The sequence below is a fragment of the Citrus sinensis genome, chromosome 2 (genome assembly GCF_022201045.2).
Source record: "Citrus sinensis cultivar Valencia sweet orange chromosome 2, DVS_A1.0, whole genome shotgun sequence".
Classification (NCBI taxonomy): Eukaryota; Viridiplantae; Streptophyta; class Magnoliopsida; order Sapindales; family Rutaceae; genus Citrus; species Citrus sinensis.
This window is the reverse complement of record NC_068557.1, coordinates 19,021,775-19,028,561: the sequence shown is the minus strand read 5'-3', so window position 1 is coordinate 19,028,561 and position 6,787 is coordinate 19,021,775.

The following is a 6,787-nucleotide window of genomic DNA, read 5'->3' as shown; positions in this document are numbered from 1 at the left end:
TTAGTATTTTAAATTTAATAAATATTCAAATACCTACTGTTGCTTTTATAGTTTCATATGTTGTTTTGACTCATATAGTTTTGTCATGTGAGAAGCTAATGTAGAGTATGACTTGGAAATTTTATATGTGAGGCACTGACATATCTAATTATGTTTTGTAAGTTTGATAACATTCCGAATAATATTGAATTAAAGAAAATCTTAAATCCAAGTTGTCAATATTTCCTATTAAATCTGACTAGCGATAAATCTACTAACTTGCAATACTTTTCAGGAAAAAAATATATGTCAACACAGTGAATTGCAGGGTAGAATAAAGTGCCAAAGGCATAATTTTTTTTTCATTATATTTGGGACTATTCTTAAAGGTTAGTATTTTCTTTTTTTCTTTTTTATTGAACTAATTTAACTTAAATATCAGCCAAGTTATTAATTTCTGTGGTTTAGGATTGATTTGAGTTTTACATCCTAATTTAAGACTTTGAAGACTTTCAAGAAATTATTTTGGATGATGAGCATATGAGTAATAGCTTGAAAATTAATTTAGTATATCAAATACCTATTTAGTGTCGGGTATTAATTTTAAGAATTATGGATTATTCCATGAATATTCTAGTAAAAGGTTATGTTATGTATGCATGTCTTAATATATAATAATTATATTTTAAAGTTTGTTTTCTTTTTTTTTTTTCCTTTCTAGGTTTAGGAAAAATGTTTAAAGTGATTTTGGGTGATGATGTCAATCAAGTTAAAGCAACATTACTTGTGAGTGGTAATATATAATGATGATATTTTTATTCTATTTTTATTTTTTTATGTTATATTTAACCAAAACTAATGAATACTTAATTATAATTTAGGGTCATATTCTTTAAATGGTTCAGGTGATTAGATTTAAATATTATAATAAATTTCATACTCACTTTATAAAGGCTTAACTAAGTTTGCAAATTTTTTATAGTAATAATGATTTTGGATCGAACTCTCAAATTATTAAAATATGTTATGTCCAAACTTCATTATGCCTAATATAAATATGAAGATACACAATTATTTTATGTCTAGCTTAAGAAAATTGCAATTCGAGAATTTTTTGTCTTGTTAAATAATGTTTTGGAATGAATAAACTAAGGAAACGAGTGATGATTTATTTGTAATAGCTTTTAACTATGCATGAAAATCATTTGATATATGTAGATAGAGTAACATGCTTATGTTGAAACTAGATATTACATTGAAAACTTCTTGTCTGCTATAATTTGCTATACATATAACTTTTACCAAAGGAGAATAAGTTCATTAGATCTTTTTTTTTTCTTATTTATATCTATAGTTGAATAAACTATATATCTTAGGTAGTTTTAATGAAATAAACTACAACTTTCCTCTTTACTAATTTTCCTTTAAAATAACTGAGTTTATTTGTAAATAGCTTATGAGAATTTTTTCTTTCTAACGAAATAATTTTAGTTTTGTTAATTGTTGTTTCTCTGATGGTTGGGAATTGGCAGCCAATTTTTTTTTCTTTTCCATGTATTCATATGTAGATTTGATCAATTTGTTTGAAGTGTTTCTTCCTCAACTTTACTTGTATCATAACCCATACAGCCTATTGAATGGAGAAGTTGCTGCGGTGATAATGCAATTACACTATTTATGTTCAAAGAGTAAAAGACAGTCATCCTTCTTAATTTAGCTTCTAGATTTGTTAAATTGAGCATCTGATGGGTGGTAGAAATTTTTATGTATTTAATTTAAATTATTTAGTTATAAGAGTAGGATATTTCATATCTTGTTTATTGAAGTATTTGGAATTTGTAATATATACTAATAATATTTAAATATGAAATGAAAGATTTTGTAACATAAATCAATTTTTTTTTGTTATTTTGTGGTGCCTTTCAATTTTGCCAATAAACCAATACGCAATGATCCAATTGAATATTTTATTTTTTTTGAATAAATTAACCAGTGATATCATGGTAACAATAATCGTAGACACTAACAAAATATCAGCAACTACTAACACTATGATGTCATAATATTAGTGATAAAGTAGTGATAGTAATCACTGACACCGTATTAGTGATACCACAAATAAGTGTCACTATTTTTCTAACTGCCAGATTACTGACACAATTAAGAAGTACCATTGAAAGTAATTAATGACACTATTCTAATGTCAATAAAGACCATTTTTCTAGTAGTGCATGAAGCTAGATTGGAACAAAATCAGAACCTTCAAGCCATGTTTAATGCAAATTATAGTATGATGAATGCAAACTATTCACATATGAGAGGTATTCCTAGGAGAAACATTTATGTTAATGAATCTTATGGTCAATTTGGAGGCAGAGGTCAAAATGTTGGTCGATGCATGTTCTTTGCTTCTTATCATAGGGGTTTTCCAAATGGTAGTAGTATTACAAGTGGTTTTGGCAGAGGAAATATTGTAGGTCTTGGAAGAAATCAATACATACAGCCTCACTGATCACCACATGTGAGGAATATGTTTTCTCTTGCTAATAATTCAACCATACTGGTGAATCTAATGAACCAATACCTATATGCCAAATATGTCACAAGTAAGGTCACATTGCCGATGCTTGCTGGTATAGGTATAGTGATACCTATTTTCCCTCACCTAAATAATTTGGTAAAGATAAAATGATGGGATCAAAGGCAGCATATATGGCAAATTTTGAGCCATTTCCTTATCAACAATCACCATTTGAAGATCCTTATGAAGTTTCTGATTGTAGCTATCAACCAGTGAACTACTCTCTTGTCTCTTCTTATTTGTCAGAACCGTTTCTCTGCTTGAAGCCTATATTGCTAATCTTGAAGGTTCAACTAATGAAGAGTGGTATCTTGACAGGGGTGCTACACATCATATTACAAATAGTATGGCCAACATGCATGTGCCAGAGGAGTTTAAAGGTTCAGACCAGCTTATCATTGGCAATGGACAAGGTTTGATCATTACTCATATTGGTGATGCTTGTTTTAACTATAAAAGTTTTAATTCTGCCTACCAACACACACTTATAGCACGTAAAGATATCTTATTAGTTCCTTCAATTAGAAAAAACTTAATAAGTATATCCAAGCTGACAACTGATAATAAGGGGCTGTTCGGTATCATTTTCAGGGCTCTGTTTTCATTTTCGTTTTGAGAGTACATATGTAATTCTTGTTCGGTGGGCTAGATCCAAAAATGAATTATAAAACAAATAATTCATATTCTTTTTTATTGTTATAAAACTGAGAACGTGTTTAACATGTTCTCAGATGAATCACAAATTATATCACAAAAGAAATTGCAAAACAAAACCCAAGCCTAATCTCCTTATCCCGATCGAAATTCACATCTCTCTCTCTGTCAGAGTTCTTCAACCACGAGTCGTCACAGCTGTCTCCCTCTCCATCACTGTTCTTCAACCAGAATCGACTACTGCCGTGTCCCAGCTTCTCTCGGTTGGTGGTAGTGGTGCTGCTACGGCTTCTCTTTTAAGGATCGACTAGTGCTGCTGCTGCTGTTGCATCTCTCTTGAGGAATAACTGGTGATGCTGCTACTGATGCGTCTATGCTCCGTCTCGGCTGGTGGTGGTGGTGGTGCTGCGTCTCCGCTCTGTCTCTACTGGTGCTGCTGCTGCTCCACAATGGATGCTTCTGGGTTTAACGGAATCACAAATTTACAATTGCCTTTTTTTATTTGGTGGTTGTTAAATTAAATAAAGTTTAAAACAAGTAGGTGGAGTGAGAGATTTGACAGGGGACTGATCCAACAACATTGCCTTATTTTTATTTAACCTCGTGCTTTTAGTGGGGGGGTAAAAGAAGACCAATCAAAACTTCAATTCTCGTAAGCCTTGTTTGATTGAGATGTTAGCATACAACGTGCTGCGTGTGTCTATTTCGTTGGCTTGGAGATTGGTTTATTAAAAATCATAAATAATATATATATATATATTTGGGGGGAAAGAGCAAAAGTATTTTTTGTAGGGACCGGGGGGAGACCGGAGAAGGAAGGCAAAAGGAATCAAAATCAAAGACGTGTTGAGCTGTTACCATCATTTTCATAAATCCATTTTTTTAATTAATGATGATACTCAAATTTTATTATCATGTAATTTTTTATAATTATTTTGTTTAAACTATTTATGGAATGGTTGTGTATGTACTAGTTAAATAATTACTTTTTATTCATAAATGTGACTTAAATATTTAGTAAAAACTGTTTTTGAAAATGATATTACCGAACACATATTCATTGTTTTTATCCTCTCAATTGTGTCTACCAAACGCATATTATTATTTTCAATTTTAAAATATAAGATACAGAAAATCATACCAGACGCATACTTAAATTCAAAATACAGCAACTACAAAACACCATTTTCATTCTCATTTTTATTTTCAGAAAATACAAATTCAAAAACAATACCAACCGGGCCCTAACTTTTCCATTGAATTTGATGGTAATGTATGTTATGTAAAGGATTCACTGAAGGGGCAAGTACTTCTGTAAGGTCTTACTGAGAAATGATTGTACAAGTTGCTATTAAAGTCATCTCAATCTTTTCCCTCCTCATTCCTCTGTCAAGTTTATTCAAACAAAACTCTATCTATACTTTCTATATGTCATTTCTATTTTCCTGTAACAACTGATGTTCGAAATAATCATTCAAGTTCTACAGCTTGTTATCAAACTATTGTTTCCTCTTGTAATGCATTAGTTAATAAAATCAAATTGTTTCATAGAAAATTTGGTCATCCTTATCATGATATACTAATTCAGTTGCTTAAGAATGATCAATCTGCTAATCTCTCTACTTCCTTCATTAAACAAGCTGCACAACAAATATGTGAGGCATGTCAAATGGGTAAAGTTCATAGACTACATTTTCTTGTCATCGAAACCAAAACTTCTCAAGTACTTGAACTTATTCATACTGATTTGTGGGGTCCCTCACCTATTCTTTCTAGAGTTGGTTATGTCTATTATATCAGTTTTGTTGATGATTTCAGTCGATGCACATGGATTTATCCATTAAAATTGAAATCAAAAGCTTTACAAGTCTCAAACTATTCCCAATGCTAGTTGAAAAACAATTTTAATCTCCCATTAAAATGTTGCAATCTGACCAGGGGGGGAGAGTATCGAGCATTCATTGATTTTTTTGAACCAAAATATAATTATTTTCAAACATTCACGTCCCTACACATATCATCAGAATGGGGTAGTTGAAAGGAAACATAGGCATATTGTTGAGTTAGGACTTACATTTCTAGCTCAAGCTAAATTACCCTTAAATTTTTTGTGGGAAGCTTTTCAAACAGCAGTCTATCGCATCAACAAGTTGCTTTCTGCAACTTTAAAGTTTCTTACACCATATGAAAAATTGTTCAATCATAAACTAGATTACACAATGCTCTAATGCTTTGTTTGTGTATGCTATCTTTATTTGAGAGATAATAAAAAGTATAAATTTGCATATCATTTAGTAAATGTATTTTTATTGGTTACAACTCTTCTCATAAATGATAGAAGTGTCTGCATTCATCTGGTCAAATTTATATAGTCAGACATGTCATCTTTGATGAGCATTCTTTTTCTTATTCCTCAGACTTTGTCTTTACTTCTAATCAAATTCTTGTCAAAATATATCATTCACTCCTCAACAAGTGTATCATCTATCCACCTTGTCAATAACCCCAACCTTAGATGACAACAACTCTCATAATCCTAACTTTGCAAGTTCCACCAGCAGCAGTCCTCATCATTTAGTAAATCCTAATCACAACAGCAACTCTTATTCATTGCCATAAACAACTAAACCACATACAGAGCCATATATTCCTCAATATACTCAATTAACCATTACCAACACACTCCCTACATTACAACCATTACCAAAAATTGTTCAATATACATCTGTTTCAGAAAACACACAACAATCTATTGCACCAGTAAACACACATTCCATGACCAATAGAAGTAAAACTGGTGTTTTTAAACCTAAACTCTACAATGTATCATTTGTTCATAAAGAACTAGATTTTGTAAAAGAAGCTATGCAGGATCCTAAATGGTTTGAAGCCATAAAAGAAGAATATAATGCCTTACTCAAGAACAATACCTGGTCTCTAGTTCCAAGATCAATTAGTCAGAAAATTACTGGCAACAAGTGGGTGTATAGAGTCAAACATAATTCAGATGGGAGTTTGGCCAAGTATAAAGCCAAGTTAGTAGCTAAGGGATTTCAATAGATTGCAGGGTAAATTACTTTGAAACATTCAATCCTGTGGTGAAATTAGCTGCTGTCAGAGTAGTAATCAGTTTAGCTGTTATGAATCAATGGCAGACAAGGCTTGTTGATGTAAATAATGATTTTCTTAATGGAGAATTGACAGAAAACATTTTCATGGATTGGCCGGCAGGTTTTGTTGATAATCAAAAGCCAAACTTTGTGTGTAAACTTCATAAGTCGCTCTATAGTCTCAAACAAGCTCCAAGAGCCTGGTATGAGAAGTTAAAAGGTTGTTTGTTACAGTGGGATTTTATAAACTCAAGAGTGGATTCTTCCTTTTTCATAAAGAAAACCAGATCATTTATAATAATGCTACTGATTATGTGGATGATATTTTAATTACAGGGCCAAATAGTGCAGAATTAGAATATTTTATTACTGAGTTTAGCAAAGTCTTTGCATTAAAAGATTTGGGCAATCTCTCATATTTTCTGGGCATAGAAGTTTTATATGGTGCAAGCTGCATTTATTT